Source organism: Schistocerca nitens, chromosome 4 (genome assembly GCF_023898315.1).
Source record: "Schistocerca nitens isolate TAMUIC-IGC-003100 chromosome 4, iqSchNite1.1, whole genome shotgun sequence".
Lineage (NCBI taxonomy): Eukaryota > Metazoa > Arthropoda > Insecta > Orthoptera > Acrididae > Schistocerca > Schistocerca nitens.
In genome coordinates, this window is record NC_064617.1 from 829,018,607 (window position 1) to 829,042,673 (window position 24,067).

The 24,067-nt window shown below is 43.2% G+C and overlaps 1 long non-coding RNA gene across 1 annotated transcript; it reads left to right on the forward strand.

Annotated features, from left to right (window-relative positions):
• Positions 1 to 470: 470 nt before the first annotated feature.
• Positions 471 to 22,352, forward strand: LOC126253257 (uncharacterized). Its single transcript, XR_007545931.1, has 2 exons — positions 471 to 529; positions 21,683 to 22,352. It is a non-coding gene; the product is annotated as an uncharacterized LOC126253257 (long non-coding RNA).
• Positions 22,353 to 24,067: the final 1,715 nt, after the last annotated feature.

Here is a 24,067-nt window from a genome sequence, read left to right on the forward strand (position 1 = left end):
CCTTAGGATAATTTAGGTTACGTAGCGTGTAAGCTTAGGGACTGATGACCTTAGCAGTTAAGTCCCGTACGATGTCACACACATTTGAACTCTCTTTTTTTTTTTCCACAAGTAGGTACTAATCAGTTTTAACTTTGAGAAGCTCCTCTGGGCCGAAGGATTACTTATCAGAACTGTGAGCATGTTTATGATTGTTTTGTAAACACCTGGATATACTTATTCCAAATAATTTTCCGAAATGGACTGAATAAGTCGTTTTCCGTTTTTGATTGAGCCCACTGGACTCGATTATAAAAGCTGGAGTTCATCATAAAGTACAAAAGGCTGTATGTCACTATTTTCGCCTTCTCAAAGTATTGTACCTAAATTATGACATTGCTTGAGAAGGTCTTCCTTGGATAAACATTTCAAATAAACTCTATCGTAAATAAAATCGGCGCTTTGGATCGATATTCAGTGTCGTCTATTAAAGCATCTATAATTGTGTTAAAAAAGTTAACCCTGCAGTGCGTTACTACACATTATAGAGGTTCATTAATTTGTTTATAACCGAACATTCGTTTTTTTCTGTGTTCTTTTTTTTAAATCGAAACTTAATTTCATAACTACTTTTTTCTACTAACAATTTAGCTTCTGCAACGCTTGTTTCAAATCCTTATTGGGAAATTCTCGAATCCAGTCACAAAATGAATCTAAAGTATCAATGTCGACTTTCAAGTTTATTTGAACCTATTGCCATTGTTGTTGTTGTCTTCAGTCCTGAGACGTTTGATGCAGCTTTCCATGCTACTCTATCCTGTGCAAGCTTCTTCATCTCCCAGTACTTACTGCAACCTACATCTTTCCGAATCTGCTTAGTATATTCATCTCTTGGTCTCCCTCTACGATTTTTACCCTCCACGCTGCCCTCCAATGCTAAATTTGTGATCCCTTGATGCCTCAGAACATGTCCTATCCACTGGTCCCTTCTTCTTGTCAAGTTGTGCCACAAACTCCTCTTCTCCCCAATTCTATTCAATACCTCCTCCTTAGTTATGTGATCTACCCATCTAATCTTCAGCATTCTTCTGTAGCACCACATTTCGAAAGCGTCTATTCTCTTCTTGTCCAAACTATTTATCGTCCATGTTTCACTTCCATACATGGCTACACTCCATACAAATACTTTCAGAAACGACTTCCGGACACTTAAATCTATACTCGATGTTAACAAATTTCTCTTCTTCAGAAACGCTTTCCTTGCCATTGCCAGTCTACATTTTATATCCTCTCTACTTCGACCATCATCAGATATTTTGCTCCCCAAATAGCAAAACTCCTTTACTACTTTAATTGTCTCATTTCCTAATCTAATTCCCTCAGCATCACCCGACTTAATTCGACTACATTCTATGATCCTCGTTTTGCTGTTGTTGATGTTCATCTTATATCCTCCTTTCAAGACACTGTCCATTCCGTTCAACTGGTCTTCCAAGTCCTTTGCTGTCTCTGACAGAATTACAATGTCATCGGCGAACCTCAAAGAACTTTTTATTTCTTCTCCATGGATTTTAATACCTACTCTGAACTTTTCTTTTGTTTCCTTTACTGCTTGCTCAATATACAGATTGAATAGCATCGGGGAGAGGCTACAACCCTGTCCCACTCCCTTCCCAACCACTGCTTCCCTTTCATGTCCCTCAACTCTTATAACTACCATCAGCTTTCTGTACAAATTGTAAATAGCTTTTCACTCCCTGTATTTTACCCCTTCCACCTTAAGAATTTGAAAGAGAGTATTCCAGTCAACATTGTCAAAAGCTTTCTCTAAGTCTGCAAATGCTAGAAACGTAGGTTTGCCTTTTCTTAATCTAGCTTCTAAGATAAGTCGTAGGGTCAGCATTGCCTCACATGTTCCAACATTTCTGCGAAATCCAAACTGATCTTCGCCGAGGTCAGCTTCTACCAGTTTTTCCATTCGTCTGTAAAGAATTTGTGTTAGTATTTTGCAGCTGTGACTTATTAAACTGATAGTTCGGTAATTTTCACATCTGTCAAGACCTGCTTTCTTTGGGATTGGAATTATTATATTCTTCTTGAAGTCTGTGGGTATTTCGCCTGTCTCATACATCTTGCTCACCAGATGGTAGAGTTTTGTCAGGACTGGCTCTCCCAAGGCCGTCAGTAGTTCCAATGGAATGTTGTCTACTCCCGGGGCCTTGTTTCGACTCAGGTCTCTCAGTGCTCTGTCAAACTCTTCACGCAGTATCGTATCTCCCATTTCATCTTCATCTACATCCTCTTCCATTTCAATAACATTGTCCTCAAGTACATCGCCCTTGTATAGACCCTCTATATACTCCTTCCACCTTTCTGCCTTCCCTTCTTTGCTTAGCACTGGGTTTCCATCACAGCTCTTGATATTCATGCAAGTGGTTCTCTTTTCTACAAAGGTCTCTTTAATTTTCCTGTAGGCAGTATCTATCTTACCCCTAGTGAGATAAGCCTCTACATCCTTACATTTGTCCTCTAGCTATCCCTGCTTAGCCATTTTGCACTTCCTGTCGATCTCATTTTTGAGACGTTTGTATTCCTTTTTGCCTGCTTCATTTACTGCATTTTTATATTTTCTCCTTTCACCAATTAAATTCAATATTTCTTCTGTTACCCAAGGATTCCTACTAGCCCTCGTCTTTTTACCTACTTGATCCTCTGCTGCCTTCACTAATTCATCCCTCAGAGCTACCCATTCTTCTTCTACTGTATTTCTTTCCCCCATTCCTGTCAATTGTTCCCTTATGCTCTCCCTGAAACTCTGTACAACCTCTGGTTTAGTCAGTTTATCCAGGTCCCATCTCCTTAAATTCCCACCTTTTTGCAGTTTCTTCAGTTTTAATCTACAGTTCATAACCAATAGATTGTGGTCAGAGTCCAAATCTGCCCCTGGAAATGTCTTACAGTTTAAAACCTGGTTCCTAAATCTCTCTCTTACCATTATATAATCTGATACCTTCTAGTATCTCCAGGATTCTTCCATGTATACATCCTTCTTTTATGATTCTTGAACCAAGTGTTAGCTATGATTAAGGTATGCTCTGTGCAAAATTCCACCAGGCGGCTTCCTCTTTCATTTCTCTCCCCCAACCCATATTCACCCACTACGTTTCCTTCTCTCCCTTTTCCTACTCTCGAATTCCAATCACCCATGACTATTAAATTTTCCCCTCCCTTCACTACCTGAATAATTTCTTGTATCTCATCATACATTTCATCAATTTCTTCATCTGCAGAGCTAGTTGGCATATAAACTTGAACTACTGTAGTAGGCATGGGCTTTGTGTCTATCTTGGCCACAATAATGTGTTCACTATGCTGTTGGTAGTAGCTTACCCGCAGTCCTATTTTTTTTTATTCATTCTTAAACCTTCTCCTGCATCACCCCTATTTGATTTTGTATTTATAAACCTGTATTCATCTGACCAAAAGTCTTGATCTTCCTGCCACTGAACTTCACTAATTCCCACTATATCTAACTTTAACCTATCCATTTCCATTTTTAAATTTTCTAACCTACCTGCCCGATTAAGGAATCTGACATTCCACGCTCCGATCCGTAGAACGCCAGTTTTCTTTCTCCTGATAACGACGTCCTCTTGAATAGACCCCGCCCGGAGATCCGAATGGGGGACTATTTTACCTCCGGAATATTTTACCCAAGAGGACGCCATCATCATTTAACCATACAGTAAAGCTGCATGCCCAGGGGAAAAATTATGGCTGTAGTTTCCCCTTGCTTTCAGTCGTTCGCAGTACCAGCAGAGCAAGGCCGTTTTGGTTAGTGTTGCAAGGCCAGATCAGTCAATCAACCAGACTGTTGCCCCAGCAACTACTGAAAAGGCTGCTGCCCCTCTTCAGGAACCACACGTTTGTCTGGCCTCTGAACAGATACCCCTCCGTTGTGGTTGCACCTACGGTACGGCCATCTGTATCGCTGAGGCACGCAAGCCTCCCCACCAACGGCAAGGTCCATGGTTCACGGGGGTTGCCATAGTTTACTTGTATTGTTCACAGATAGTGAAGTTTCATACCACGTGTGCAGTGCAACAATAAACTCAAAAGTTAGCATATCGTTCAAGACTACTTCACAACTGCTATGAGTTTCGGAATCATTAGTGATATTTTACAGGTCGTTCACTTTTACTGCTCCGATTCTATTTCCCGTGATTTTTTATACAGATGTTTTAATACAGATTTTAATTTAGTTTTTATATGATCCTAATGCTTACTTTACATTGTAAAGAACACATAAACATTACTGATGATGCCGAAAAATGTTTTGGCTGTTGTAGAAGTAATAGCCACATCTATTAAAAGCAACTCCCAAAAATGGCATCGACACTGTGTGAAGAATGCTGGTGGGTTAATATTGAGTATTCTCGTTCTAATACCTTCATTAATGCCATCCATGGCGCCATTATCATATCGCTGTCCTCGTCTGTTGTGGATATGTAGGTAATTATTTTCTAGTTCCTTGAAATGGCATTTGTTAAATACTGTCTCATTGTTTCTGTGATGGCAATAAATCCAATGAAATGTTGCTCTATCTCTCCAGTTAGAGAGTAGCAAAATCTTAATATTATTGGCATTTGTTCCATACAGTTCACACAGTATAGAGATCACTGGGTTCACACCACTAGTACAATCGATCGTGAAAGCATAACATTTTCTTGCTTGATGCTCTTTGTAATTCACTTTCGATGTCATGGCTCAGATAATGTTAACACAGACGATTTTCTTTAATATGTTGCAAACGCTCTTTTAGTGTTAGATCATATTTGGATAACAGTTAAAAAAGGTCTATAAAATTTCCACTATCGTTAAGGTGAAGGGATTCTCGATGGGCTGTGAGGAAATACTATACTTATTTAGAGTTTCTCTGGATTTGATGCCTTTACAGAATCCCATCCATTTAATCATGCACTCCATGTGTCTTTGTTCATGTCTTTTCAAAATTCTTTCAAGTCACAACATCCTTTTACCACCTGTGTCTGAAAATGTGAAAAAGTCTACATGGAAAGCAATATACTTTAGCTTGGTGTATGGAGTAAGCTAAACATCTGTGACGCTTTTCTCTGTCACTCAATTTTCTAACGGGTTTCCGGGAAGTAAGGAATTTTGCGCCATTTTGTCATATGACTGTTGGCAGCCGTGGTTTTCTCATGTTTGTTATCTGCGATCCTTCCCATAGCTTTTGTGAGGTGAATATTGTTGTCTGATGTTGATTTTCATCATGAAACAGATAACAACTGAGCAATGTATTCAAGTGATAAAAAGTTATTACAAAAACAGTGAAAGTCCCACGGCGACCAATCGTGAGTTGCGTGTGACACTCGAACATAATGCTGCTACAACCGAATCATCAGTTTGGAAGTCGATCTGGAAGTCTTGAGACCACGGGTTCTGTGAAGGAAACAGGACGACCACATTCTGTTCGAATGCAAGAAAACATTGCTGTTTGTATGACCATGTGACCATAAGCCCAAAAAAATCGATTCTCCGATGAGTTGGACAATTGAATTCATCATCAAGTTCACTGCATGAAATCCTTTTTAACGATTTAAAAATGCATGTGTACAAGATTCAACTTCACGAGAGTTGAAGCCCGCAGATCATGGAAAGAGACATTGATTTGCTCAATGGGTATTTGCTCAATAAGGGGAGAACAAGAACTTCACAAAAAGAACAATTTTCTCAGATGAGGTTTACTTCCACCTCAGTGTGTGCATCAGTAACCAGAACTTCAGAATTTGGGGTGATGAAAATCTTCAAGGGACTGTGGAAAACGAGATGCATCCCCTCACACGACTGTGTGGTGTGGGTTCTGGGCAGGAGTGATCGGTCTGTACTGTTTTTAAAATGATGAGGGAGCTGCCATCACTGTAATGGTGACTATCAGGGAAACACGCTTTCTGATTGGTTTTTCCCCATTAATGATAAAAATGACGATTTTTGATTTTAAGAAGATGGTGCGACATGTCACACATCCCGTGAAATGATCCCTTTAAGCTGCACATACACCAACAGTTAAATGGAAACAGTTTCCAAACTCAGATATTGTTCTACCGACATCTCATAAATAAAGAACCAGTAAACTCAGATTTCATCAGACAGATTTTATTGGGAGATGAATGCTATTTCTCCAATGACGCCTCTGTCAGTAGACACAATCTACATTGCTGGGCACCTGCAAATCCTCCCTGGTTATGACCACATCACATGCAAGCACACTGGGCTGTTGATGCATGGTGCAGCATTTTATGAGACCATATGATTGTTATTTATTCGGCTCACAGACTAATTGGTCGACTGTATTTGCAGTTCCTACAGAATGAGCTGAATCAGAGAAATATTCTGGAAGACATTCCACTTCAGTCTGTAGTGGGGCATTGGTTTCAGTATGATGGCGCATCACTCCATTATTGTAGAGCAGTTAAGGATTATCTCAACAATGTGTACCCTGAACAGTGGATAGGTCATGGTGGTTGCATCTGATGGCAAGTGAGATCGCCTGATTCTCACGCCCTTGGATTTTTTCTTATGGGGTTATATCAAAGCCAAGGTTTACAAAACGAAATGGGAAAATCCAAATGTGTTAAAGGAACAAATACGTTCATGCTTTAGTATCTGCAGAAATGTAGTTATCCATGCTGATACTAAGAGATGCTTACATCATCACATCCAACAAGGCGGACATGCATTTGAACATTTGTCTTATGAATAATACAGTTAGAAGGATCTGTTAGTCTATAACATGTTTAAAGGAGCTTCATTTATAATATTCATTGTTCTTTATTGCAATCAAAGATATGATAGCAGTTAAGTAATAGAGCCAATCGTGAAGTATGAATTGGTGCATTATGTCTTGTTAATAAATTAGCTGTCATATACTGATGTGCTTTGAAACAGATAATTAATATGCTTTGGCCCTTGTGTGTTTTGTTGGTCAGGGAGAATCATTCTACACAGACACCATTCTCAAGCCCAGGAATCGAACCCGGCACCCATCCTACAGCAAGCAAATTTTCTAGCGAAGAGGTGCAGGTCTTATGTATCAAATGCTACACGAATTTCGATCAAACAAAATAAATTACAAGAAGTTACTGCACTTTTAAAAATCACAATGAGTGACGTCCCAATCTGTAGAAACAGGCTCAACTCAGGTTTGGTTGGCATGCTGGTGATAAACTCCAACCTTGCACGAAACTGTCATAGATAGCAGTGGTCACCACGCACTGTGTGAACCCAAGTTAGTGACAGTGGTAACTTGGATTGACTCAAAAGTCTCCTCAACCCAAGGTAACTTGGCTTAGTAACTCGAGTTGACCCAACTCTACGTTCAACTCATCTTTCAAATATAGAAGCACCTGATGCTAAGGAATATTATAGTTAAAGTTAACCTTTCATACAGACACAAGCTTTTTGATTGATGCAGAACTTCTTTCTTTTCTGATATGTTCTTTTGGGCTCGAGAATACTGTAATTCATGTTTCATTTCACACTGAATGTATTCCTTCCTTCCGTCGATTTTGTATTGTGACAGTTGAGGAGTCGCTTTTCGAGATCAGAGCACTATTCAATTCTCAACCTGTTTACCTTCATACCACGTGCCATCATAAAAACATAATCTGAACTCAGTAGTTGCAGCTGCACTTCTTTGCAGCAGCTACTTGCCTCATCCTCTCTTGTTAACAGGAGACATACCTTTTAGGAAGGAGCTTTGGAGAGACAGAGAACATCTCCCCCAAAACAGCAGCAGAGGCACATCAATAGACAAATTATTTTACAAATACTTGTTACAGTACCAGTATCCACATGTAGTATGAGCAATGCAGGTGCATGGCCATTACACAGCTGCGGTGTGCGACAAAGAGCGAGAATACCATTCACAAACGATGGTGGAAGTTGGATAAGATTACTGATGCTTTCTCGTCTGATAACAGCTGCTTCTTTACAGCCACCCGAAGTCACATACATATCTACCACCACGCATATACCATGCACTCACATATCGGCTGTGAATTTGCAGTGTGCACAAGCACGATGCAATATGTTTACCATTAAATCTTACAGTTCCTACCTCTTTCCAGTCACTGTCATTAACATTCATTTGCTCTATTTAGTCACGAATTGAGTAAACAACAGCCTTACGCTGGTGCAGGACAATCCAAAAAGAACGGAAGAATTAGATCCATCTTTTAAGTGGCCATCCTATGTTCTTCTTTTCTCTGGGTCTGTATTGTAAGACCATCTTCAGAATCCTCATTTCTTTCATTTGTTCCAGTTTTGTTTGTGTTGTTCTATTCTGTCATTTACTGCAAAAACTATTCAATTTCAGCAACCTGACTGTGGGTTGAACATTTCCTCTTCAGAACCCAGGTACAGCCATGAGCTCATAGAATTTCATTTTTATGATTCTTTGCATATATTTTTAATGTTCTGATAATTGTGCACACATCCATTCTGATATCTCTGTAACTGAACATCTACAGTCTTATCTTCATTAAAAGTAATAAATCTCTAAGGTTTTGTTCCAGAATGTCATCTTCAATTACAGTTCTGTTTCATACTGGGTATTTCCCATTGAATGCCATTTCCTTAGTTTTATATATTCTAAAAATTAAATTAAATTCAAAATTACCCTAAGGTAAGTCTTTCCGCTCCCGGGATTGGAATGACTCCTTACCCTCTCCCTTAGAACCCACATCCTTTCGTCTTTCCCTCTCCTTCCCTCTTTCCTGATGAAGCAACCGTGGGTTGCGAAAGCTTGAATTTTGTGTGTGTGTTTGTGTGTCTATCAACATAACAGCGCTTTCGTTTGGTAAGTTACATTATCTTTGTAATATCAATATAACTTCTGCACAATTTCAGTGCAGTAATGTGTTCATTGTAAATAAGTGTGTGTGTGTGTGTGTGTGTAAAAAAGTACAATCTAACTTCTGCACCATTTCAGTGCAGTAATGTTTCATAGTAAATAAGTATTATAGTAGTTGTATTACACGTTTATTAACTTATAAATAAATAAAAAAAACTTTTTTATTTTAAATTCAGTGCATTAGTATTTGTAAAATGATCCTTTCATATATTGTTCATTAAAAAATGACCATCATTCCACTTGGGACCTGTGGAATGGTACATTAGCTTATTTGTTTGAGTTGTAAATATTTGTCACGTATTGTTGTTTTTCTGACATGTTCTACATGGAGGACCTCCTCACTACGGATCAATTGGAATGAAAGTAAATCTAATCTAATCTAAAGGGGCAGAAGACTATATCCGTGTCTTACACCCTTTTTAATCCAAGCACTTTGTTCTTGGTCTTCCACTCTTTATTGTTCCCTATTCTATTCTAGTCCCTCTTGGCTCTTGTATGTATCGTATATTGCCCCTCTTTCTGTATAGCTTAAACCTATTTTTTTCACAATTTCGAAAACCTTCCAACATTTTACATTATTGAATACTTTTTCCACGTCAGCAGATCCTATGAATGTGTCTTGATTTTTTTTAGTTTTGTTTCCATTATAAACCACATCAGAACTGCCTCTCTGGTGCCTTTACCTTTTCTAAAGCCGAACTGATCATCATCTAAGAAATCCTTAAATTTCTCCTCTGTTTTTCTGTATATTATTCTTGTCAGCAACTTGGATGTGCAGGCTGTTAACATGATTGTGCAGTAATTCTTGCACTTGTCGGCTCTTGCAACCTTTGGAACTGCCTGGATGATGTTTTTATGAAAGTTTGATGGTATAACACCAGATTCATACATTCTACACACCAATGTGGATAGTCATTTTGTTGCCATTTCCCCCAATGATTTTAGAAATTCTGATGGAATCTTATCTATCCCTTCTGCTGAAGTCTTCCAAAGCTCTTTTAAATTCTGATTCTAATACTGGATCCCCTAACTCTTCTAATCAACTCCTGTTTCTTCTTCTACCACATCATCAAATGAGTTTCCCCCCCTCATAGATACCTTCAATGTAGCCTTTCCACCTATCCACTATCTCCTCTGCATTTAGCAGTGTTCCCATTGAACTTTTAATGTTACCACCCTTGCTTTTAATTTCACCAAAGAGTGTTTTGACTTTTCTATATGTTGAGTCAGTCCTTCTGACAATCATTTCTTTTTTCGATATCTTCACATTTTTCTTGCTGCGATTTAGCCTTAGCTGCTCTGGACTTCCTATTTATTTCATTCCTAAGTAACTTGTATTTCTGTATTCCTGAATTTCCCTGATCAGTTGTGTACTTCATTCTTTCACTGGTTAACTGAAGTATGTCTTTTGTTACCCATGGTTTCTTCACAGTTGCCCTCTTTGTACCTTTTTTTTTCAACGTCTGTGATTGCCTTTTTTAGAGATATGTAGTCCTCTTCAACTGAACTGTCTACTGAGCTATTCCTTGTCACATTATCTACAGATCTACAGCATTGTAGAACTCCAAGCATACCTCTTCATGTCTCAGTATTTCTGTATCCCACTCCATTGTGCATTGATTCTTCCTGACTAACCTCTCAAGGTTCAGCCTACTCTTCTTCGCTACTGAATTGTGATCTCAATCTATCCCAGATATGACTTACAATCCAGTACCTCATTTCGGAATCTCTTCCTGACCATGGTGTAATGTAATTGAAGTCCTCTCCTCTTGTGATTCTTGAACAGAATATTCACTATCACTGGCTGAAATTTATTGCAGAACTCAATCAGTCTTTGTACTCTATCATTCCTAGTACCAAGCCCATATTCTTTGGTAGCCATTTCTTCTACTCCTTCCGCTGCAACCACATTCCAGTCCTCCATTGACTATTAGATTTTCATCTCCCTTTACAAACTGGATTCCCATTCAATAGCCTCATATATTTTTTCTATCTCTTCATCTTTGACTTATGACATCGGCATGTATACCTGACCTATCATTGTCAGTGCTGGTTTACTGTCTATTCTGATGAGAACAACCCTATCTCTGAACTGCTCACAATAACACTCTCTCTGTCGTACCTCCCTACTCATAATGAATCCTACTCCCATTATACCATTTTCTGCTGCTGTTGATATTACCCTATACTAATTTGACCAGAAATCCTTGTCTTCTTTCCATTTCACTTCACTGATCCCCACTATACCTATATTGAGTCTTAACATTTCCCTTTCAGATTTTCTAGCTTCCCTATCATGTTCAAACTTCTGACATTCCCTGCCCCAGATTGTAGAATGTTGTCCTGTAACTGGTTATTCAATCTTTTTCTCATGGTCACATCCTCCTTGGCAGTCCCCTCCCAAAGGTCCAAATGGGGGACTAGTCTGGAATCCTTTGCCATTGAGCAGATCATCATGACACTTTTTCTGTTGCAGGCCACATGTCCTGTGGATATTCATTATGTCTTTAATGCAATGGTTTCCATTGCCTTATGCATCCTCATGCCATTGACATTGTTAATTCTTCCATCTTTTAGGGGCAGTTTCCCACCCCATGGGCAACAGAGTCCCCTGAACTTCTTTTCGCTTCTCCACCCTCTTTGACAAGGTCGTTGGCTGAATGAGGGTGACTTCTTATGCCAGAAGTCTTCGGCCACCACCGCTGATGATTTTTATTCAAAGTGCTGCGCTAGTATTAGTCCTAGTCGAAGGAAAGGGAAATTCTGTCAAAATTCAATGAAGGCACAGTTGGGCGATGAAATCTGGGGCTGCTGGCAGAGTGTGGTAACAGTCAACAGCCAATGGGCCAGGCAAGGTAAACATGGCACTCGCAGGTGCGGAGCTGCGACAGCAGTATTGCATGCACAATTTGTTTTGAGTGGAGCAACAACGAGGCAAGAAACTGCAGCATTGCTTTAAGTTAATGCGATGTATGAGGCGGGGCACAAAGCCAGAGTGGCGATTTGTAAGTAGCTGACATGTGGGAAGTTATCCCTGCCATAGTTTCTGTCTCTCTATGACAATACATCAGAAGTGAAGGTACGTTTACACTGGGATACATGTATCGTGACATGTATGAGCGACATGTCAATTTGACATGTCGTGATACATCACCTCATACAAAAATTCACGGAACTTCTATGCGGACCCTCGAGCTCTTACATGTCGCGTATACATTTTGTATATCGCTTTTTGGCCATATACGCGACATGTATGAGCGACATTTGAAGAACTCGCGCATGCGCAGTACTATCATTTCCTGTCATCTTGTCGCCTGCCGCTTATTTTGACGATTAGCGCATGCGTAGTACCAGGCTCTTTGGCGGCTGTTTGAGCTTTGGAGGTGCCGACTGTTGTCTGTTGTGTAGGTATTTGTGTATTGTGTCGTGTGTTGTGCCCGCGTGTAATACTTTAAAATTTGCCATGACTTCTTCGTCAAAACAAAATACACTGCATTATGAGGCAGTGGACAGGCATCCCTGTATATGGGATGTGAAACTAGGAGACTATAAGAACATTCAGAAAAGATACGATGAGTGGGAGGAAATTGCTAAGGCATTTAATGTGTCAAGGAAGGAATGTGAGGACAAGTGGCATAATTTAAAAAGCCAATATAGTCGCGAGTTAGCAAAAAGGAAGAGCAGCAAAGGTACTGGAAGTGCTATAAGCAATGTGTGCCACTCTACATGGTATGCTTTTGAAAGTATGCAGTTCATAAGAGACAATTACAAACCACTCTCTCATAGGAGCACACATGAAGTAGTACCAGTAAGTAAATTTGTTATATTATTTTATTAATCATATATTTGGCAACATTTTTTCGTGCTAATGCTTTACATAATGTGAATATTTACAATTATTTACAATTTCACTGAAAAACATGATTCTCCATACTTCTATGGTTTGAAGTCCTGAATACTGCAGAAGAATAGAGCATATTCCTTTATGTCATCATTTAACAATGATGTGGAACTTATTTTTCATACTGCCATGGGATGGAGCTCTGAATACTGCAGAAGTATTCAGCATATTCTCTTCTGTTGTCATTCAGCAATGAAGTTCTTCGGCCAGTTCTGGGCAGTGGCTCGAGCACAGTAGGGGTGTCCCTCCAGGACCCAGGTATTACGTTGCCATCATCTCCCTCTCTGTCGTATGTTCCTGCTGGACAATACCTTTGAGGTTTTCTGTTTTGAAGAAAATTATGTAAATAAACACAGGCTAGTGCCACTACTGTAGCCTTTTCCGGACTGAGAAGCATTTGCTTCCTCAGCACTCTGTAAACAGCACTTATAATCCCAAATACATTTTCTATTACTCTTCTTGCTCTGCATTCTCTGCAGTTAAAAATACGTTGCCAACTATTTTTTTCATGCAGATCTGGAAATGGTTTCATAATATTTTCCTCTATGCCAAAGGCTTCGTCAGCGACGAAAACATATGGAACAGGCTTGCTCCTACCAGGAAGAGGAGTTGATGGTGGTATATTTAGAGTTCTGGTTTCTAACATTTTGTAAAATGTGGTGTCTTTAAGGACACCACCATCTGAAATCCTCCCATGTGTGCCAACATCAGCGTAAATTATTCTACAATTAGCATCAGCAATTGCTAGCAAAACAATGCTGAAGCGCTCTTTATAATTAAAATAAACTGTTCCACTGTTGGGTGGTGCCACAATGTCAATGTACCTCCCAACCATAGCTCCCAACACCTGGGGAAATTCCATTTTTCTTCATATTCTTTGGCAATTTTCAGTCATTCCTCTTCTGTAGCAGCAAGCTGGAAAGTTGTTACTTTTTTAATTTAATTTACACATGGACACTCAAAAAATTCTCAGTACATTAAGATACTTTGATTATAATGTATATATAACATACAGCTCACTTTGCCTTAGAAATGTGTTATGTATTTTAAAGGTCGTGGAAGCCCCAGCCGCAGAAGGAGATGGTGAAGGAGGCGCAGAAGGAAGCATTAGTTTCCCTTTCGATGTAACAGAAATGGAGGAGGTGACATTTGCCAAGCCCCCACAAGACACTGTGGAAGTGGAAACAACTCCAGTCATCTCTGTGCCTCCACATGAAAGTGGATCTGCAACCGTGTCACCCTGTACCACTCCAAGTCCAAGTGGAAGTTTTTTTTTTTTTTTTTTTTTTTTTTTTATTTTGGTTTTAGGGCGCAAAACTGCTATGGTCATTAGCGCCCGGTCCGCGACTGAGGAAAGAATAAAAACTGAAAATGGAAAACAGCAAAAATGGGAACAAAACTCAAAAAATTGGACACGAAAAGCAGAAACAAGGCTTAAAAGTCCACTACAGAGAGGGGTTGATGGTCCCCGATAAAACTTCAAATGACTGACGTCATTTCACTGTCACTAATAAACTGGAGAACGCGGTCGGCTGAGCGCGTGTCATCTGCTAAAATCGACGATAGATCAGGCGATAGCTGTAGACGGGAGCATAACGGATTAAAATAGGGGCATTCAATTAAAAGGTGTCTTACCGTCCACAGCTGAGAGCAGTGGGGACAGAGTGGGGGAGGATCGCCGCTTAATAGATGCCGATGGCTAAAACGACAGTGCCCTATCCGGAGTCTAGCTAAAATTACCTCCTCCCGACGACTCGTTCGGGAGGAAGAGGTCCAAGCGCAAGGAAGGGCTTTCACTTCCCGCAATTTATTGCGGGGAAGTGTTGACCAATGCGCATGCCATAAATGAGCAACTTTGCGACATAAACCGCTCCGTAGATCGGTGAAGGGAAGCGACTGAATAGCTGGCCGAGGAAGAGAAACTGCAGCCTTGGCTGCTATATCAGCCGCCTCATTCCCACAGATACCAGCGTGTCCCAGGAGCCAGAGGAACGCCACCGAGACGCCCCCCAGGTGGAGCAAGCGCAGACAGTCCTGAATCCGGTGGACCAGAGGGTGCACAGGGTAAAGAGCTTGGAGACTGAGGAGAGAGCTGAGAGAATCTGAGCAGATTACGTACTGTATCCACTGATGGCGGCGGATGTAGTGGACAGCCTGGAGAACAGCGAAAAGCTCCGCAGTATAAACAGAACACTGGTCGGGAAGCCGAAAGTGATTTGGGGCGTCGCCAACAATATAGGCACTCCCTACACCCAACGATGTTTTCGAGCCGTCGGTGTAAATAAAGGTGGCGTCTGTCATTTGTGCACATAGAGCAGCAAAGGCCCGACGATAAACAAGTGAAGGCGTACCATCCTTGGGAAATTGACAAAGATCACGGAGCAGACAGATACGGGGACGAAGCCAAGGCGGTGCTGTACCCCAAGTTGTCAAGAAGGTTTTAGGAAAGCGGAAGGAAAGAGAATGGAGCAGTTGACGGAAGCGGACTCCCGGGGGTAGTAGGGAGGAGGAGCGGCCTGCATACCCTACATCAAAGGAGGCGTCGAAAAAAGGTTCGTGGGCTGGATTAGCAGGCATGGAAGACAGATGGCTAGCATAACGGCTCAGAAGGACCGCTCGCCGATTGGACAGCGGAGGTTCAGCAGTCTCAGCATAAAGGCTTTCCACAGGGCTAGTGTAAAAAGCTCCAGACGCTAAACGTAATCCACGGTGGTGGATAGAGTCGAGACGCCGAAGAATAGATGGCCGAGCAGAGGAGTAGACGATGCTTCCATAGTCCAATTTCGAGCGCACTAAGGCGCGATAGAGGCGGAGAAGGACCACTCGGTCCGCTCCCCAGGAGGTACCATTCAGGACATGGAGGGCGTTGAGCGTTCGCAGACAGCGAGCCGAAAGATAGGAAACGTGGGAGGACCAGCACAGTTTTCTATCAAACATAAGACCCAAGAATTTAGTGACGTCTGAAAACGGAAGGTTGACAGGACCTAGATGTAAGGAGGGCGGAAGAAACTCCTTACGTCGCCAAAAATTAATACAAACGGTCTTACTGGGAGAAAAACGGAAGCCGGTGTCGAGGCTCCAAGAGTGGAGGTGATCGAGACATCCTTGAAGACGTCGTTCAAGAAGGCTGGTCCGTTGAGAGCTGTAGTAGATCGCAAAATCGTCCACAAAGAGGGAGCCCGAGACGTCAGGAAGGAGACAATCCATAATTGGATTTATAGCGATGGCAAACAGTACAACACTCAGCACGGAGCCCTGGGGTACCCCGTTTTCTTGAGAGAAAGTACGGGAGAGAGTAGTGTTCACCCGCACCCTAAATGTTCGCTCTGCCATAAATTCGCGAAGAAAAAGGGGCAGCCGGCCTCGAAAGCCCCAAGAGAACAGTGTTCGGAGGATGCCTGTCCTCCAACAGGTATCGTATGCTCTCTCCAGATCAAAAAATATTGCTACTGTTTGGCGTTTCCGGAGAAAATTGTTCATGATATAAGTGGAGAGAGCAACAAGATGGTCAACTGCAGAGCGATGCTTTCGGAATCCGCATTGGGCAGGTGTTAAAAGACTGCGGGATTCCAGCCACCAAGCTAAACGGTAATTCACCATACGCTCCAAAATCTTACAGACACTACTCGTGAGAGAAATGGGGCGATAACTAGAGGGGAGATGTTTGTCCTTTCCAGGTTTCGGAATGGGAACGACGATAGCTTCCCGCCATCGTCTGGGAAAGGTACTGTCGGTCCAAATTCGATTATAAAGGCGAAGGAGGTAACGCAGACTATGGGTTGATAAATGCAGCAACATGTGGACATGGATACCATCCGATCCAGGGGCGGAGGAGCGAGAAGAAGAGAGGGCATGTTGGAGTTCCCGCATGGAGAAAACAGTATTGTAGCTTTCGCGATTTTGAGAGGAGAAAGCAAGAGGTCGTACTTCCGCTGCACGTTTCTTCGGGAGAAACGCTGGCGGGTAATTTGAAGAGCTCGAAATCTCAGCAAAGTGCTGACCCAATGAGTTAGAAATTGCGACGGGGTCCACTAAGGTATCATGCGCGACAGTGAGCCCAGAGACCGGGGAGAAACTAGGCGCGCCTGAGAACCGTCGAAGCCGACTCCAAACTTCCGAGGAGGGAGTGAAGGTGTTAAAGGAGCTAATAAAGAATTGCCAGCTTGCCTTCTTGCTATCGCGGATGACGCGACGGCATCGCGCACGGAGTTGCTTATAGCGGATACAGTTTGCTAAAGTAGGATGGTGACGGAAAATGCGAAGAGCACGTCGCCGCTCACGGATTGCGTCACGGCATGCCTCGTTCCACCAAGGAACTGGGGGGCGCCGGGGCAATTCGGAGGTGCGTGGAATGGAACGTTCCGCAGCTGTAAGAATAACGTCGGTAATATGTGTGACCTCATCGTCGACGCTGGGAAAGCGACGGTCATCGAATGTCGCTAGAGACGAAAAAAGTGTCCAATCGGCTTGGGCAAACTTCCAGCGTCGCGGGCGCATATATGGCAGTTGAGGCTGCAGCCTAAGGACACATGGAAAGTGGTCACTCGAGTGTGTATCATCAAGGGCGAACCATTCGAAGTGACGAGCAAGCGGAACAGTACCGATCGCAAGGTCCAAATGAGATAAATTTGTCGTGGAGGCAGACAAAAACGTGGGGACCCCAGTGTTGAGGCAAACTAGATCCGCTTGGTGGAAGACATCTAGCAATAGGGAGCCACGTGGACAAGGATGTGGAGATCCCCAAAGCGGGTGGTGGGCATTGAAGTCCCCAACCAGCAAATAGGGGGGTGGAAGCTGATCAAGAAGATGAAGGAGATCAGCTCGTGCCATTGGTGTGGACGATGGAATGTATACAGTACAAAGAGAGAACGTGTATCCAGAAAGGGAAAGACGGACGGCGACAGCTTGGAAGGAACTGTCTAAGGGAATTGGATGATAATGGAGAGTATCATGGAGAAGAATCATGAGTCCTCCATGGGCTGGAGTGCCTTCCACAGAGGGGAGGTCATATCGGACGGACTGAAAATGAGGGAGAACAAAGCGGTCATTAGGACGCAGCTTTGTTTCCTGAAGACAGAAGATGACCGGCGAGTAGGATCGTAAGAGGATCGACAATTCATCCCGATTGGCTCGAATGCCGCGGATATTCCAGTGGATAATGGACATAGGGTGAACAGAAAATGGAGGAATGTGACCAAGGGTGCTGTCAACTCAACGACTGCTCAGAGCTTGCGACCGACAGCATGGAATGGCATTCGGCCGAAGGCAGAAGATCCTGATCCATAGGTTGGTCAGGAGCAGCTCCTGCCACCAGCGATCGGCCGGTTGACCGGCCACCAGCAGTGCGCCTCGGCGACACAGAAGACGGCCGAGGGCGATTTCCGCCAGGTGGCGCTGTGGATGGGACACGCCTTGGCGGAGAAGGAGAGGAACTGGGTTTCTTTGTAGCCTTCTTGGAAGTATGAGGTTTAGAGGAAGGAGGAACCGATGGTGGTGAAGTTGCCGTACGTAAAAACTCTTCACGCGTATGCTCTTTCTTCGAAGACTTGGTGTCTGACTTTTGGGCTCGAGATTTAGCAGAACCCGACGAAGGGTGAGCCAAAGAGTGGGCAGGCGAAAGTGGTGAAGTTGAACGGGCGATCTTTGCGCTGGCCGATCGGACGACCGTGGCACTAAAGGTGAGGTCGCAAGTCTGCGTGGCCGCCTCCTTTGTTGGCCGAGGGGAAGCAAGGACAGTGCTGTATTTGCCTGTCTGAGGCATGGTGGGCTGTCGACTGGCGAATAATTTTCGAGCAGCAAAGGTCGACACCTTTTCCTTCACCCTAATTTCCTGGATGAGCTTTTCGTCCTTAAAAACTGGGCAATCTCTAGAGGAAGCAGCGTGGTCACCCATACAGTTGATGCAGCGAGGGGATGGAGGTGGACAAACACCCTCATGGGCATCCTTTCCACACGTAATACATTTGGCCGGATTGGAACAGGACTGGCTGGTGTGATTGAACCGCTGACATCGATAGCAACGCGTAGGGTTTGGGACGTAAGGGCGAACGGAAATTATCTCATAGCCTGCTTTGATTTTCGATGGGAGTTGAACTTTGTCAAATGTCAAGAAGACAGTGCGGGTTGGAATGATCTTCATGTCAACCCTTTTCGTAACTCTATGAACAGCCGTTACGCCCTGGTCTGACAGGTAGTGCTGAATTTCTTCGTCAGACAGTCCATCGAGGGAGCGTGTATAGACAACTCCACGCGAGGAATTTAAGGTACGGTGCGGTTCCACCCGGACAGGGAAAGTGTGTAGTAGTGAGGTACGCAGCAATTTTTGTGCCTGGAGGGCACTGTGTGTTTCTAACAACAGGGTGCCATTCCGTAATCTGGAACAAGACTTTACAGGACCTGCAATTGCGTCGACACCTTTCTGAATTATGAAAGGGTTGACTGTGGAGAAGTCGTGACCTTCGTCAGACCGAGAAACAACAAGGAACTGTGGCAACGATGGAAGAACTGACTGTGGTTGAGACTCAGTGAACTTACGTTTGTGAGCAGACATAGTGGAAGATGAGGAAACCATTGCGGAAGAATCCCCCATGATTACCGGCGTCTCCGATGGCGCGCTCCTCCCTTGTGGGGGCCCTCTCTGAGGGCACTCCCGCCTTAGGTGATTGTTCACACCTCAGGTCACACCTCCCGACAAACGGACGGAGGGACCAATCGGCACTTTCGGAAGGTATCAGCTCGGGTAATCACCCCTCCCTGGGCCTGGCCGTTACCAGGGGGTACGTACGTGTCCTACCTGTCTACCCGGGGCGGGGAATTACGCGTTACCCCGTCACCGGCTACGCATGGAAGTGCGTGGGGCGGCCTTCAGACACGCACAGGGAGGAAGAAAGAGAAAGGGAAAGGGAAAGGAAAGAAGAGGTCTCAAACGCCGCAGCGGAGAAAAGGGTAGAGAGAAGAGGTAAGGAAAAGAGAGGGACAAAGGAAGGACGAAGACTTACAAGTAAGGAAGGCGAAGAATGTGGTACATTTACAAGCGTCCGTCTCCGGACGTAGGCACAAACCATTCCCCCAGAGGGGGAGAAAAGGAAGGAAAGAGCCAGAGGTGAGGGGGGGGGGGGCGAAGATGGGGGATGGGGAAGGATGCGGAAAGGGAAGGTATGCAGCCCGGAAAGGAAGGAAGGCCACATCAGCTCGGGGTCCCGTGCTCGCTACGCACGTATCCACAAAAGAGTTGTGGATCCCCTGGGGGGTCCAAGTGGAAGTGGTAGATCAAGTGCACTGAAGAGAGACATGGATGAAGACTGAGAAGGTCTTTTACAGACCTTAAGAAAATTTGGCGACAATTTAGCAGGCAGAAAAAGGGACCAGTTTACCCACTTGGATGACTTTGTCGCCAATAAGCTCAGATTTCTTTAGGAAAATGGCCATACTAGAATTATGGCAAGACTTGAGAACGGAATATACAGATGTTTGCAGGAAGCAAACGATGAACTAATAGATGCGAATGCAACATAATTTATGGATTCTTTAAAAACATGTATAAATGTTGAAATATGCATGTCATGTGCTGTCAAGTACTACTTAATAAAACTAAATACAAATTAATGTTGTTGGATATCTTTTCTGTGCAGAAAGTGTCCTCAGAAATTGTGATATTGTATTACTGAGTGAAGCATGTCAGTCGTTCCAAAGAACTAAAAGCTAACCCATTTCAGCAAAATTTGAGAAAATTTATGGTGCAAAATGTATGTGCCGTTAAAATTTTAGTTCCTATTCCAGCAGCCTCATGTGGTTATGTTGACAACATCAACGATGCGGTAGAAAATTTGTGCTGCTGTTCCTCGTTGATAGTTTTCCTCATCTGCTCGTTAAAAGTAATTGCCCTCGTAAAACGAAGATTTCATGACAAAACATATGCATTGTCGCGCGATTGCTAAAGCCAACGTTTCACACACGATTGTCGGCATTAGCATCCGTTGTAAACATTATCACACGAGGTTGCCGGAATAATAGCAAAAAATTGATATACGTGCCAGATGCATGAAAAAATGATATAATGTATTACATACTCTGATATATATAAAACTTTTACCTTCACTTCTTGGGATAAAACTTGCACAATGGCCTCGCAAACACGAAGAATAATGTTGCATATGACACTTTTTGATATTCTATGCAGATACATTAACGTCGAAAAGGAATCCCCAGTGGCCAAAAAACGGAGTGTTACTGACAACTGATCCTGTGGTGGAATCGCTTCCCGAAAGTTTGTTTTGGTTTTGGACACAAGAGGAGCCACAAGAGATAACAAACTGCGGAAATCCTCCATACTCATCCTCACATAATTTCTAAAATATGCGCCATCCTCTAGCGTTAATTCTTGAACGAGCATTGCGTAAGCTGCGTGAGTAGCGCGTTTGCGAAGAAACTCTCTCTGCCACCATCTACGCTTCCTCCGCCTTTTCTTCCTATCATCTTCCAAAAGAGCAAGTGTACCAGCACATAAAAATGTGAAATCTTCCAAATCGTCGTCGGAAGCCATCGCACAGTGATACAAATCAACCAGTGTAAATGCACGCTCATACATGTATGAGGTTGATACTTGTCAACTCATACAAGTCGCGATACATGTCGCAAAGTCGCATACACATGTATCTCATAGACGTGCCGATACAAATTGCAGTGTAAACGCACCTTGAGGGAAAAACTGATATAAATAGATGGACAATTTTAGCTTGGGTTAGAGTGTGCCAGGTCAGCCGAGCGTCGGGACGGACATGTACTGGTCTTCGCTTATAGGGGCCAGTCTGGCAGCAATGTTATAAGTATTCTGCATAAACTTGTATTCTGTTTTCTATGTACTTGTTCAGGCTATATTCTGCCTCCGGGGACACAACACTGGGGCAGGATGGAATGGCAGCCTGGAACTTGGAGATTGCACGGTCTGCCTGAAAGAGGGCAGTGACAGCGGTCTGCAGCGGGTCCAGGAGGGGCTCGGTTCCACTTGAATCTATGGGCCACATTCACTTCCCACCTGACGTACCGGGGTCTGGGCGAGGTGTACGCTGCAGGAGGCGCAGCAGCACTGCAACAGTTCCAGAGACAGTGGTGGGTGTTGCCATCGGCGAGCACCACTAGCAGCAAGTGGCGGCACAGCATCCAGAAGGGCACGGGTTCAAGTCCAGTCTTGTCCTGTGAGCATTGGCGGCCCGAGGGCTACACGTGACCAGTACACCCACCTTCGTCCCATGGTTGGACAGAGCAGGCCAAACAGAGCTGAGGGCGCCGAGGACCAGGGACTGTAGCAGTCTCCGGAATCGTGGGCAGCAGCGCAGCGCAAATTTCAGTGCCTCAGCAGGTGGCGACTGGGAGAGCGTGGCCAACTTCCAGTGGGGCGGCCTTGGTGATGGCAGCAGCAGCATCAGCATACCAGGAGTCTGCTGAACCGGCTGGACTCACAGGACAGCGCGCAGGCGGCACACCGACACTACGCTTCACCTATCGAGTACTGGAAATTCAGAATAAACGAATGTTACTGAATACCGCTGTATCACTCTGCACTGCCCCTTGACACTCTTGAACTTTCTCGGCCTCCTGACAAAACAAGGCACACTGGGTCCCAGCTTCAGCTCTGCCATCTGGAGTCCCGGGTTCAACACACCGATCCCGCAACATAAGTTTAAGCATCAATGGGGTTCGAATCCAGGACTGAAGACATTTTGATTACTAATCAAAGTCACTATTTTAGAAGCCAGTTTATGGACGCAGCTGAAGTCAAAAAGTAATCCATCATTATGTTTTTCACGTTATTTGTTCAAATTTCTCAACGTCTCTGACCAGCTGCCTGCACTTGTTTAAGCCCAGTTATTCATAACATATCTTCAGATATTCAGTTTCATAGCCATCTTTCTCAAGCATAAAGTTGTGCAAAACAACACACACCTGTACATAAAGTATAGAAAATGGGTGAATCCAATGTATTCTCCATCTTTTCAAAGACATTAAGTTAAAACTCATGCCTTTATATGTTTCATTTCACTCGGACTGTGCTGACAGTTGGGAAGCAGGCACATAAAAAATGTGAAACTGCTGTGGCGGCATGCCATGTACGCAATACCATTTAAACAGTTGCCGAACAAGTGTGACATGTGGCTTGCACCCAGGTTGTAACTTCAGATGGTTTCCACACAGTCAAAAGTGGCAGCGCCTATTGGACTGATGTGTCATAACCACATCATCTGGCATTCCACATCACTTACAATGTTGACTGCTACACTTTCGCACATTATGCATCTGCACTATCAGCAACTTACGAGGCTTTCTCCTTTTGTTTTGCGTTTGTCTCTGAAGGAAAGTAAAAAATAATCCTGAGTTCAGTATTCATTATGTTGGTCTTGTGGAGTACATATTTACAAGAGCAGTGCTAATTACAGCAATGGGAATGCAGAACATAAGGAGTGAGAAATGATTGTAAGGGAAATTCCAGAGACAGGTGCAGCATTCGAAATTAATTTAAGTACTTTTTGGAAAATAAAAAAGATAAAGACCTAAACAGAAGTTCCCTATGATCCAACACCCAGAACTTCAACACTAACATACCAAAAGAACATTCTACATACCTCCTTCCCCAAGCTAATCTATAATTAAGTATGCACCTTTCATCAGTTAACTGTCTATGGGATTCTGACCTCATTTTGTGTTTTGTGAGGGTAAAAGCTTTTTATGGAGAAAAATGGCAAGGAAATTTGCAGTCTCATTGTGGCAAGGCATAGTATCTGGCAGCAGGAACTTGCCTCTATCAACACCTTACAGAAAGAACTTTATCAGTATGGACAATATGACACACCAGTCGTATTACATGGTGTGCTGTATTTAATTTAAGAACACAGCATGTCTCAGAAAGGTATGATCCCATTATGATTGTGGCATGGCATAATATGTTGTGTTTGGAATAAAGCACACATGTTGACAACTGGCATGTCATAGTTTCTGAAATGATACTGTAAAACAGATGCCCTGTGGCTTCACAGCAGGTTTTTTTTTTTTTTTTTTTTTTTTTTAATAGTTTCCCTTCACTGTAGCAGCCATACTCCCCTATCATCAATAAAATGATTAATGTTAATTAAGTTGACTAAAGCTAAGAAAGCTTCATTGTCTGAAGACGACTTGGTGCCACATTAATATTCTCACTTCTATTAGTGTTGATTCATATGCATGACGCATCAGTGCCATGTATCTGACATGCCATGTGTCAC